The sequence below is a fragment of the Schistocerca serialis genome, chromosome 4, assembly GCF_023864345.2.
Source record: "Schistocerca serialis cubense isolate TAMUIC-IGC-003099 chromosome 4, iqSchSeri2.2, whole genome shotgun sequence".
Taxonomy (NCBI): Eukaryota; Metazoa; Arthropoda; class Insecta; order Orthoptera; family Acrididae; genus Schistocerca; species Schistocerca serialis.
Window position 1 is genome coordinate 595,087,747 of NC_064641.1, and position 13,136 is coordinate 595,100,882.

The window sequence follows — 13,136 nt, forward strand, 5'->3', positions numbered from 1 at the left end:
TCAGAACATGTCTACAAACCGATCCCTTCCTATAATCAAGTTGTGCCACAAACTCCTCTTCTCCCCAGTTTTATTCAGTACCTCCTCACTAGTTATTTGATCTAGCCATCTAGTCTTAAGCATTCTTCTGTAGCACCACTTTTCGAAATCTTCTCTTCTCTTCTTGTCCAAACTATATATTGTCCATGTTTCACTTCCATACAAATACTTTCAGAAACGACTTCCCAACACTTAAATCTATACTCAATGTTAACAAATTTCTCTTCTTCAGAAACAGTTTCTTTTCCATTGCCAGTCTACATTATATATCCTCTCTACTTTGACCATCATCAGTTATTTTGCTCCACAAATAGCAAAACTCATCTACTACTTAAAAAAGGTGTCTTATTTCGTAATCTAACTCCCTCAGCATCATATGATTTAATTTGAATACATTCCATTATCCTCTTTTTGCTTTTGTTGATGTTCATCTAATATCCTCCTATCAAGACACTGTCCATTCCATTCAACTACTCTTCAGATCCTTTGCTGTCTCTGACAGAATTACAGTCTCATCGGCAAACCTCAAACATTTCATTTATTCTCCATGGATTTTAATTCCTATTCCAAATTTTTCTTTTTTTTCCTTTACTGCTTGCTCAATTGAGAGATTGAATGACATTGGAGATAGGCTGCAACCCTGTCTAACTCTCTACCCAAGCACTGGTTCCTTTTCATGTCCCTGTATGTGTATGGATACAAAATTAATATTATAAACATGGAAACAGAGTTTTACAATATTTCCTCTGTAATTGAAGGAAAGTTTTGTTGAGGATATGGGTAGAGAAGTTCCATCTTTTATGTTTGGATCAGGAAGTTCCATCCTAAACTCATTCCTGTTAATATAGCAAATATAATTTCTTTTGAGGAAACCGATTCCAAGTATCTCCTTCCAGATATTTAGCTTTGTAATTCTTGTCTTCTTCATGCCTTACAAATATGACTTTATTTTCTTTGCTTACAAACTTCACAGACACAAAATCATCCTAAATGATCAGCAGTTTTAGCTTCATATTTTCATTAAATGGCAAAAAATTTTATTACTAGAAATCAGGAATTTATTTCTATCTACATTTCAGACTCAGCTTGTAATAGAATAGACATCAGCTACAACTCTTATTGCTGCCTTGAACTAACACCTTCCAATATGGTATTACACTTCCTTCACTTATGCTTGTTTTACAGTTCTTTGCTTTTTTGTGTGAGCCTAGAGCTACAGCTCAAAACAACTGTAGTTTTTTTGTTAATGATTAGTTCCCATTCAGCTGTGCAGTTCTCTTCAGCAAGCAAAGAACCAAGCTATATACTTGTTCTTGAACTGACACCTTCCGGTACCTTATTAAATTTCCTTCACTTATGCTTGATTTACAGTTCTTTGCTTTTCTTGCTGTAAGCCTAGAACTACAGCTCAAAACAGTTGTAAGTTTTTTGAATGATTAGTTCACATTCAGTTGTGCAGTTATCTTCAGCAAGCAAAGAACCAGGCTATATACTTGGTCTCTGGTGCAATCATCTTAATGAATAGCTCGTTCATAATTGATAAGAAACTGGGCGACGTCTTTATTAAAAGCTAGCCGATTGCTCTTGATAAGTTCGTGTTTCCTAATTTTTATTCGATGAGTTGTCGGTGCAGCTCATGAAACCCCTGACACAGAATTCCAGCTATTAAATTTACATTCCTACTATGTATTTTGCTTCGACATAGTCATTTTGTACAGGGCAATTGATATACAAATTGTCATACTTATTAGTATTTGTAAGTCAGTCCACGCTCACGTTCTTCATCTGCAGAAAAAAGTTCTTGATCGACTACTTTGGATGATAAGCTAACAACCTGATGATGCTCATGTCTGATCACTATTACCTTAATATCAACTGCATATGTGCATCATAGAGCAGCGTTCTTGGTCGTATACTCCATATACATCTGCAGCAACTCAAAAGACATGCCTTCTATTATTGATTTCATAGCCTTTGCTGTCCCTTTCTCACTCGCCTCTGCTACACTGCTTTCTGTAAGGTCACACCAAACTTCAAAAGAAAAGAATTTTGTTCTTGCCATTCCATACAGTAATATTTATTTGGGCTGGCAGTATATTTCAACAGTGTTCAAATCTACTCCCAAGGGTTCCCTGAAAGCTGTCCCTTATATTCGCATTAAAATTAAAACAGTTTCTTATTTTACAAAAGGTACTTCAAATGATTTAATGTATATTTGACTACAGAGTCTCTTAATTAATTTGATGAATAAATTGCATTTACCGGTACCTCACTAGATATTCTGTAACAAAAATGAAGTACTGAAGGCAGAACTCAGCTTTAACTTTGCGCAACACGAAACTGTATCCATAGAACGACAATCCTCTTGAGGATAATAATGGGAAGAAACTCGTTACCAGATACTGTTGTATTGTGGAACTTGATTGCCTGTTGACAAGCTAAGCAGAGGCTGCAGTAATAGGAAATTCAAATTGTTGAAAGGTGCCTGCAGTTCATATGTGTTCCCGTCTCCTTTACATTACACCGAGAAACATGTTTAACTCCCATCCATTACTCTTGTACATAACTACTCCCACAATGTCATCACTGAGGTTGCGAATGTTTCGACATTCGATAACTTGCGAGTGAATCTGTGGTGTTTCGGGAATATTACGGCACTTGAAGCTGAGACCTTACCACACCTGAAATCTGTTTTTTTTTTTTTTCATAATAATAAGTCACATGACAATCATATCGACAACGAAACAATGTTTTCAGTTGTATAATATTCATGAACATACTCGATGAGTCATATTTCCTGGGTAATCGAAATGTTCCCTGGATTGTAGCGGGACGGTACCATTACATCTTGGTGGCATCTTGAATGATGAATGAAATATTGGCGTTGTGTTACGTTACAAAGACCGCAAGAATGCTTACGACCTAACAACAATCGCCTAAGATAGTACGCCTGTAGTTCAGTGTAGGTAAAACAGCAACACATTGAGGTCCGGCGGGTTGCCGCATTGGGGTGTTGCAGGCGAGTTAGGTCACCGCTACGTAGCGCAGGAATTTCAGCACTACAGACGAACCACAAATTATTGCACAAACAGTTATTCCTTGATATCAGTTATTTTAAACGTTTAGTAATAACTGGCAGTTAAATGAGCTGTGATTGACTAATTTCATAATTCTGAAGATTGTGTGCCGTAATTTGCATTAACTCTCGCAATACCGGTGTGGGTGCTCACCATTTGAAAATATTGTAATCTAGTCATGTAAATTATATTTTAAAAATTTAAAAAATATATTTATTGTTTTTGATGAACTCTTATAGCTGACTACGTAATTGTTTTGAATTTTTCAGTAAAACGTAACCCAAGAATTCAAGTCTTAGTAATGAATGTGACTTTTCGCAACGAATGTTGTACTCATATTTTCAAGTTCAGGGCGACTCTTACACTTATACTTATCTTTAAATGGTATGTTGCGTAAAAAACAATAACAATTAACTAAATATGCATTTTTTGAAAATTTTGTTGTGTTCATATAATTCCCCTTCCCTTTGTGTGTACATTTCGGGAAATGAGTTGGTATTGGTAAGATGGTGCTAAAAGTTAATGTCAGGTTCTGGACCCGACTTATACGTCAGTAGCAATTTAAAAATGATGTCGTTCATAAAAGTTAACGACAGCAAACGCTTTTTTTCACATTTTTTGTAGTGGGGATAAAGTAGCCTCCTCCTCCCACCTTAAGGAAACAGCGTTAGTATTTTTTGGGTTAACTAACGTGGAACTGGCTGCACGGCCTTCCGGCCAAAAGTCAAAATAAATAAATAAAACTTACGTCTGACGAAATAAAATGCTTTAGCCGCCAGGGTATAAAATATTCATCAGAAAACTTCGTTTTCAAACAATTTCTTAAAATATCATGACGGAAAATAAAATGCTGGCATATGAAAACCTTCCCATGAACCATGGACCTTGCCGTTGGTGGGGAGGCTTGGGTGTCTCAATGATAAAGATAGCCGTACCGTAGGTGCAGCCACAACGGAGGGGTATCTGTTGAGAGGCCAGACAAACGTATGGTTCCTGAAGAGTGGCAGCAGCCTTTTCAGTAGTTGCAGGGGCAACAGTCTGGATGATTGACTGATCTGGCCTTGTAACACTAACCAAACTGCCCTTGCTGTTCTGGTACTGCGAACGGCTGAAAGCAAGGGGAAACTACAGCCGTAATTTTTCCCGAGGGCATGCAGCTTTACTGTATGATTAAATGATGATGGCGTCCTCTTGGGTAAAATATTCTGGAGGTAAAATAGTTCCCCATTCGGATCTCCGGGCGGGGACTACTCAAGAGGACGTTGTTATCAGGAGAAAGAAAACTGGCGTTCTACGGATCGGGGCGTGGAATGTCAGATCCCTTAATCGGGCAGGTAGGTTAGAAAATTTAAAAAGGGAAATGGATAGGTTAAAATTAGATATGGTGGGAATTAGTGGAGTTCGGTGGCAGGAGGAACAAGACTTTTGGTCAGGTGAATACAGGGTTATAAATACAAAATCAAATAGGAGTAATGCAGGAGTAGGTTTAATAATGAATAGGAAAATTGGAGTGCGGGTAAGCTACTATAAACAGCATAGTGAACGCATTATTGTGGCCAAGATAGACACGAAGCCCATGCCTACCACAGTAGTACAAGTTTATATGCCAACTAGCTCTGCAGATGACGAAGAAATTGATGAAATGTATGATGAGATAAAAGAAATTATTCAGGTAGTGAAGGGAGACGAAAATTTAATAGTCATGGGTGACTGGAATTCGAGTGTAGGAAAAGGGAGAGAAGGAAACATAGTAGGTGAATATGGCTTGGGACTAAGAAATGAAAGAGGAAGCCGCCTGGTAGAATTTTGTGCAGAGCATAACTTAATCATAACTAACACTTGGTTTAAGAATCATGAAAGAAGGCTGTATACATGGAAGAACCCTGGAGATACTAGTAGGTATCAGATAGATTATATAATGGTAAGACAGAGATTTAGGAACCAGGTTTTAAATTGTAAAACATTTCCAGGGGCAGATGTGGACCCTGACCACAATCTATTGGTTATGAACTGTAGATTAAAACTGAAGAAACTGCAAAAAGGTGGGAATTTAAGGAGATGGGACCTGGATAAATTGAAAGAACCAGAGGTTGTACAGAGCTTCAGGGAGAGCATAAGGGAACAACTGACAGGTATGGGGGAAAGAAATACAATAGAAGAAGAATGGGGAGCTTTGAGGGATGAAATAGTGAAGGCAGCAGAGGATCAAATAGGTAAAAAGACGAGGGCTAGTAGAAAACCTTGGGTAACAGAAGAAATATTGAATTTAATTGATGATAGGAGAAAATATAAAAATGCAGTAAATTAAGCAGGCAAAAAGGAATACAAACGTCTCAAAAATGAGATCGACAAGAAGTGCAAAATGGCTTAAGCAGGGATGGCTAGAGGGCAAATGTAAGGATGTAGAGGCTTATCTCACTAGGGGTAAGATAGATACTGCTTACAGGAAAATTAAAGAGACCTTTGGAGAAAGGAGAACCACTTGCATGAATATCAAGAGCTTTGATGGAAACCCATTTCTAAGCAAAGAAGGGAAAGCAGAAAGGTGGAAGGAGTATGTAGAGGGTCTATACAAGGGTGATGTACTTGAGGACAATATTATGGAAATGGAAGAGGATGTAGATGAAGATGAAATGGGAGATATGATATTGCGTGAGGAGTTTGACAGAGCACTGAAAGACCTGAGTCGAAACAAGGCCCCCAGAGTAGACAACATTCCATTAGAACTACTGACAGCCTTGGGAGAGCCAGTCCTGACAAAACTCTACCATCTGGTGAGCAAGATGTATGAGACAGACGAAATGCCCTCACACTTCAAGAAGAATATAACAATCCCAATTCCAAAGAAAGCAGGTGTTGACAGATGTGAAAATTACCGAACTATCAGTTTAATAAGTCACAGCTGCAAAATACTAACGCGAATTCTTTACAGACTAAATGTAAAACTGATAGAAGCCGACCTCGGGGAAGATCAGTTTGGATTCCGTAGAAATGTTGGAACACGTGAGGCAATACTGACCCTACGACTTATCTTAGAAGAAAGATTAAGGAAAGGCAAACCTACGTTTCTAGCATTTGTAGACTTAGAGAAAGCTTTTGACAATGTTGATTGGAATACTCTCTTTCAAATTCTGAAGGTGGCAGGGGTAAAATACATAGAGCGAAAGGCTATTTACAATTTGTACAGAAACCAGATGGCAGTTATAAGAGCCGAGGGACGCGAAAGGGAAGCAGTGGTTGGGAAGGGAGTGAGACAGGGTTGTAGTCTATCCCCAATGTTATTCAATCTGTATATTGAGCAAGCAATAAAGGAAACGAAAGAAAAGTTCGGAGTAGGTATTAAAATCCATTGAGAAGAAATAAAAACTTTGAGGTTCGCCGACGACATTGTAATTCTGTCAGAGACAGCAAAGGACTCGGAAGAGCATTTGAACGGAATGGATGGTGTCTTGAAAGGAGGATATAAGATGAACATCAACAAAAGCAAAACGAGGATAATGGAATGTAGTCGAATTAAGTCGGGTGATGCTGAGGGAGTTAGATTAGGAAATGATACACTTAAAGTAGTAAAGGAGTTTTGCTATTTGGGGAGGAAAATAACTGATGATGGTCGAAGTAGAGAGGATATAAAATGTAGACTGGCAATGGCAAGGAAAGCGTTTCTGAAGAAGAGAAATTTGTTAACATCGAGTATAGATTTAAGTGTCAGGAAGTCGTTTCTGAAAGTATTTGTATGGAGTGTAGCCATGTATGGAAGTGAAACGTGGACGATAAATAGCTTACACAAGAAGAGAATAGAAGCTTTCGAAATGTGGTGCTACAGAAGAATGCTGAAGATTAGATGGGTAGATCACATAACTAATGAGGAGGTATTGAATAGAAGTGGCGAGAAGAGGAGTTTGTGGCACAACTTGACTAGAAGAAGGGATCGGTTGGTAGGACATGTTATGAGACATCGAGGGATCACCAATTTAGTATTGGAGGGCAGCGTGGAGGGTAAAAATCGTAGACGGAGACCAAGAGATGAATACACTAAGCAGATTCAGAAGGATGTAGGCTGCAGTAGGTACTGGGAGATGAAGAAGCTTGCACAGGATAGAGTAGCATGGAGAGCTGCATCAAACCAGTGTCAGGACTGAAGACCACAACAACAACAACATATGAAAACTATACTTTTGAAAGCAACAAGTAACATGTAGCTCAGTTACTGTAGCAAAATTATAAATTCAACTTCTGCTACATTACACTCGCTGCAACAAGTGTAGCACTATAGATCATCAAACAAGATAACTGACTGACATGCCTACAAAGTGGTCAGATCGGACCTGTCTCCTTTGTCTTTCTTCCTTGTAAAATAACAAATATCATTACTGGACGGCCTGCTTACAGATGCGCCACTGCCATCCGACAGAGAGATACTACACAAGCCATTGAGAAGTGTTATACTGTCCTATTCACCTATTGTGTAACCAGAGCTGCCTATCTGGAACAAACCACCAGCTCGACAACAGACAGGTTTTTACTAACGCGTGGCGGGGTTCCACACACAATCTACAGTCGTAATGCCCAAATTCTTCATGTCACTAACCCACAGATAATAACACTCGAGATGGATGTCTGTTGACAGTCAGCTCTATTTCTTTCGTTGTCTAGTTTACAAAAAGCGACCTCAGGTGGTTCTTAAATCCCAGGGTTGGCAAATGGTCAGAAAAATAAGTAAAAGTCAGTATTTTGCAGATTGACCATTCTAGTCTGTATTTTCAGTTGTGGTCTGCAAAGGCAATTTCTTTACCATAGCTTTTTTTAAATTTACTTTATATGAAAAAAAGTTTGTAGCTGGTAAACTGATGTTTTCGGTGGCAGATGGACTGAAAAATCTCGGAAAACAGTACAGCAATGGTTTCCCTGTTACTGAAATGGCGCAGGAAAAAAGTCACAATGAAGTTTTTTGTTTGTTTGCGCACAAATTTTTTCGATTTAAAGGCGCTTTAGTGCTACAGAGCAACATGCTTACACCCGGAAACAAAGAGAACAATTTAAAGTGAAACTTCACTTCTACCTTTGTCTTCAGCTCGTCCTGGCTGATTTTGTAATTTCATCTCCCGGAGCTACACAGTCAATTCAGCTTTATTCTGCTAGACAAGCTGCTTCAAGGACAGAGTTAATCTAGTGTTTGAAAATGATTGGAAGGAACTTTCTTTTTCAGCGAGCTTGTGAAAATCTGAAAGAAACTTTTGAGGCAATATTTCCTGGAAGTGTTTCTTTGAATTCACCCATACAAAGGCAAAGCAAGATATTTAGAACGTGACGCCTTAGCTCCATATTTTAAAAAAACATTTAGGGGTGATGTTGGAAGAGCACATTTCTCTCTTTGATTTGATGAAATTGCGGATAGAGTTCGAAAGAAAGTGCTCCAAAATGCAGTTAAATACTGGTCTGATTTCAGACAAATGATAATGACATAACATCTAAAGACTTTTCTTATTGGTGAAGCTACAGCTAGCGATATTTACTTGTAGTTAAATGAAGCCTTGATTAATGCCCAGCTTCCTCGAAGCTACTGATGATAGGTTGTGATGGACCTGATGTTAACAAAACTATGAATCGTCTTATGAATAATTCTGTGATCACGTTGATTGATTTTGGCTCATGTAACATGCACATCAAACATAATGCATTACAAAAAGGATTACAATACTTTAATGAAAATGCTTTGGACATGATCTTGTTCTATAGTGTTTTTTTGATAGACAGTTATCTAGCTAGGCAAATTTTGAAAAAATACAATCACATATGAAACTTTTAGGTCATCAGATTATGGAACATGTTTCCTCTGGGTGGCTGACATTAGAATTAGCTGGAGACAGACTTTTAGAGCAATGGTCAGCTGTTGACAAATACTTTCTTCATAACCCAGCACAAAAACAAGCTGATGAGTTGTTAAACTATTAAAAAACGGAACTGCTAGAGCAGAAATTATGTTTGTTCTTGCAAGAGGTTGTACATTGGTTACTTTCGAAAGAGATATCCTTTAATGCATATAGAATGAACTCAGAAACCTCGTGAGAACATTCACGAATTAATTCTGTGTAGGTGCTGCTCCAATAAGTCTGGAAGCATTTTGTAGTAAGTATTACTTGCCATTGAAAAACAGTGTTCGACACTACAGAAAGTAAATATCTCAGGTAGCTAACTGCACTATAAAGATACTATATTTCCATGCAAGCTAGAAAGCCCTGTGTCTGCTTGTAAACATATTTTGGAAAAGTTTCCTTTGGATAAAACAGTGTTGTGGTATCTTCGATGTTTGTATCCTACAAAGAGGGTTGAAGAAGGCTCATACAAAAATATAAGCTAGTGATATTAACTGGCGACACAACGTTCTCTAGAACTGCGCTGTACATACGAGTAAACTTCATTACACAGATGACTGTACGTAGTGTTTTCTTGTGATCAGATGCTTAATGTAAAATTACAACCATACAAGTTTTGAGGGTAGTACAAAATTTTTCTTCGAGCCGTTGATTCACAGACCAAGTTGCCACTTAAATTACTTTGTTACGCAGTGTGTACCAACAGACTGAAAACAAAATGTTGTTGATATCAAACTAGCCTGGAGCAAGACCGACACTCATTCTTCTAGCCCTAACACCAGAAGTAGCAAGTGGAGGTGACGTAGTGTAATTTTGTTGTAGCATTAAAGATATTTAAGATCTATTAAAAGGAAACTGCTTTTTCTGCAAGTTTGTTTTTTCACAATTGAAAATTTTGGCTACAGCATCGTTTTCAGACGGACCCGCATAAAGATAGTTGTAGTAATAGTAGTTTTACTCATAGAAATAGAGAAATAAAATCCAGAACAGGGCCTCATTTACGCGTGGGGTATCTATACTGTAGTCTTTGTTTAAATGCTGTGATGCGGGCTCTGTTATAATCACAAAATATTTAGACATTATTATTTTGTACGGGCTTATTCGGCTGTTTTTCTCAATCGACAACTGATGTGACTTAAATCAGCATTCACCTCTAAGACCTCGCGGTCCCTTACATAAAATTTCCTGTGCAGTTCGTTCAAACGTGTGGCTCATCAGTTGGCAAAACCATAAAGGCTTAAAAAATGTGATTACCGGTAATGGAACTTGATGGTCTGAAGTGAGCATTTCGTGGAAACCCTGTTTCTCCCGTTCCTAACGTTATACAAATTAGGGCCTCATACAAATCAGGACTCCTAATACTTTTGAGCTCTTGAACTATGGAAAACCGTTTTGAAAAACTTTTTTCCCTAAGGAGATACTGCGAGAAACGTACATAATGTCTGAAGATCCATAACGTCTGACGGTTCACAGAGTAGTGACGTCATGACAAAGTAACGCGTCCACCTTGATTGGAATTCAAAAGTCAGTGAAACAAAATTCTTTTTTAAAAAAGATAAGAGCGAATTCTTATCAAAAAATGTTTTTGTCGTAACAATTGATGCTGTTTCTAAAACTGAAATACTGACTTAAAAAAGGTATGAGGCAATCAAATGGGAAAATAAAAAACAAATTTTAATTTTGTGACATGAATCTAAAGTGCTCGTCATTTATGACGGCGGCCGAGTTTAGGTTCGTTCTGCGCATCTGACGTCACAAAACACAGTCAGCCAATGAACAGAGAACGACGTTGCCAGAGCTCGACTGTAGTGCAGACCACGGACGAGTACCTTCAGTTTTAGAAACGTTCAGTCATAAATAAAGTGATTGAACAAAGGAGTGTCTTGATAGCAGACTTTTATAGAAAGTTTGGAAAAAAAGCATTCTTTATACCAATTGCTATTAATTAATTAAACCAAACAAGTAATAAGCCTCCTAATTCAGGCGATAGCAAGGAAAGAAAGGTGTTTGTATCATTCTCACTAACCGCTTTTTCGCAATAAAGAACAGCGGTAATTGTTTATTTCCTATTGTACTTCGACGAAACGTGAGTAATTGATAGTCATACCAACAGTGTTTGTCGGTATTTTCGTGATATTTTAAAGTCCTTCAAGAGTTGTATTAAATGTTGTGCTGCGTTAGCGGACGAGGTGTCTCACTTCATGAATTTTATTCGTTTGAATGTAATTTTTTGAAATTTCTAATGGCAACTATACGCTATGGACTTTTACCTCTGCAAACTCTTCAAAATTTCGTGCAATGGTTTACTGCATGTAATGCTGCACAATAACTGCGTTGAACTTCGAAACAAAATTAAGTCATTTATGGGGAGAAGGTATCAGTTTAGAAGATATGTAAAAATCAAATTTTTGGGCCAAATAGTATTTGTGAAATCGAATGATAAAGTGTGTCAAAGCAGTGCACCATGTGTCTACACAGGCGAGCAGTGCAGTGATGACAAAATCGCGCACTGCGCGGAATGCGGAGGGCACGTCTCTGTAGCAGCGAAAGGGTTAATGCGGGCGTGGTGGCTTTACTTCATGAACTGCGCGCTCCCCCCTAAACGTAAGTTTGCGAACTATAGTATGGCGCTGCTTCTCTTGACGCGTGCAAATGGCTCTGAGCACTATGGGACTTAACAGCTGTGGTCATCAGTCCCCTAGAACTTAGAACTACTTAAACCTAACTAACCTAAGGACATCACACACATCCATGCGCGAGGCAGGATTCGAACCTGCGACCGTAGCAATCGCGCGGTTCCGGACTGCGCGCCTAGAACCGCGAGACCACCGCGGCCGGCTTGACGCGTGCAACTGGCAACGCAGCAATCTCTCGCGTCTGGGCGGGCATGCGCGAACCGCCAAGATAAAAGAATTGAACTATAGTGTACCAAGAGTGGAATTAAAAGTTTACCATGAAAGTTATCATTTTATTAAAATGGTATCACTCAGAGGGCTTCGCTGATTTCACACACATTGTCGGAATCTGACGCTGAATCCGCCCTTGACATTGCGTAGTATCTCTAACGGAAAGTTGAGAATGCCTTGGCCAATTCGCTCCTTCAAACCATCTCTGGTCCTTGGATAGTTTTCCTGGAAAACTTTTGAACTCATGGTAAGCCCAAAGGAAAAATTGTGGAGCCGATAAAGCTGATAATCGGGGTGAACACACAGCATCGTCATTTCTGTAGATGAGACGCCAAGGAAACGCGAATATAGGTACAACTATTGACGCAACAGCAGTATGGTTTGTTGCACCATCCTTCTGGAAGAGCGTTTCTTCATCTAGATTTGGAAGATGACACGGAATTCCGCAGAGGCAAATTAAATTGTCCCCAGAAGCACTTTGAGCACAACAAAATTATCCGAGGTTTTGTAATACGCCTTTATAGCAAACACACGTTGCACACTTAACCTTCATGGCTACTAAAACTTGCTCCCTCCTGCACGCCCTCGATCAAGTCCTTCACTTCCATAAACCCTCACCACGACATCCAACCAGTCCTCAAATCACACCGTTTGCCTGCGCGCCTTGTATAAGAACCTTCTCATGATGTTAATAACTAGTGTTCAATCCCTTAGTGATTCTGATTCTTTACATTTTTGAATCTCGTGGATTCATTAAATCGTAAACTTATAAAGAAAAATTACCTCAAATACTGCTTTATAGGTTTTTATTTCGAAAAGTGCTCTAAAATCTGTTTTTGCGACTTATTTTCACGAATTTTCACGACATTGTTTACTCAGCAATAGCTGTCTACTTAGGTCGTGCCACGCGATGTCGACTGTTAGAGAGGGTGCGGGGGCACGTTGCGCATACCCAGTTCAAGTAGCGAAGTCCTTGTGGCCAACATCAGGCGTCTCATTGTTTCTTATGGTGAGTAGAAAAAATGGAGTTTAGGGTGTAGCGCGTGTGCGTGTACTAGCTGACACGACTGCAAGCTGCTGCGATTCTACCTGGAGCGCTATAATAGTCGAAATTAGCGAATCGTGACGTATAAAATATTGTTCACTAAATGAAAAGATTTTAAGAAATGCATGTTAGCTTTGCTGCATTGAATTTTACACATTCATTCCGATCGGTTTCGGCTCTCAACCTTCATCCAGGA

The 13,136-nt window shown here is 38.9% G+C and overlaps 1 protein-coding gene across 1 annotated transcript in view; it reads right to left on the minus strand.

Moving 5' to 3' along the window:
* LOC126475352 (choline transporter-like protein 1) overlaps window positions 1–13,136 on the minus strand; it is a 496,357-nt gene that overhangs the window by 107,485 nt on the left and 375,736 nt on the right. The gene's annotated exons all lie outside the window — the stretch shown is intronic.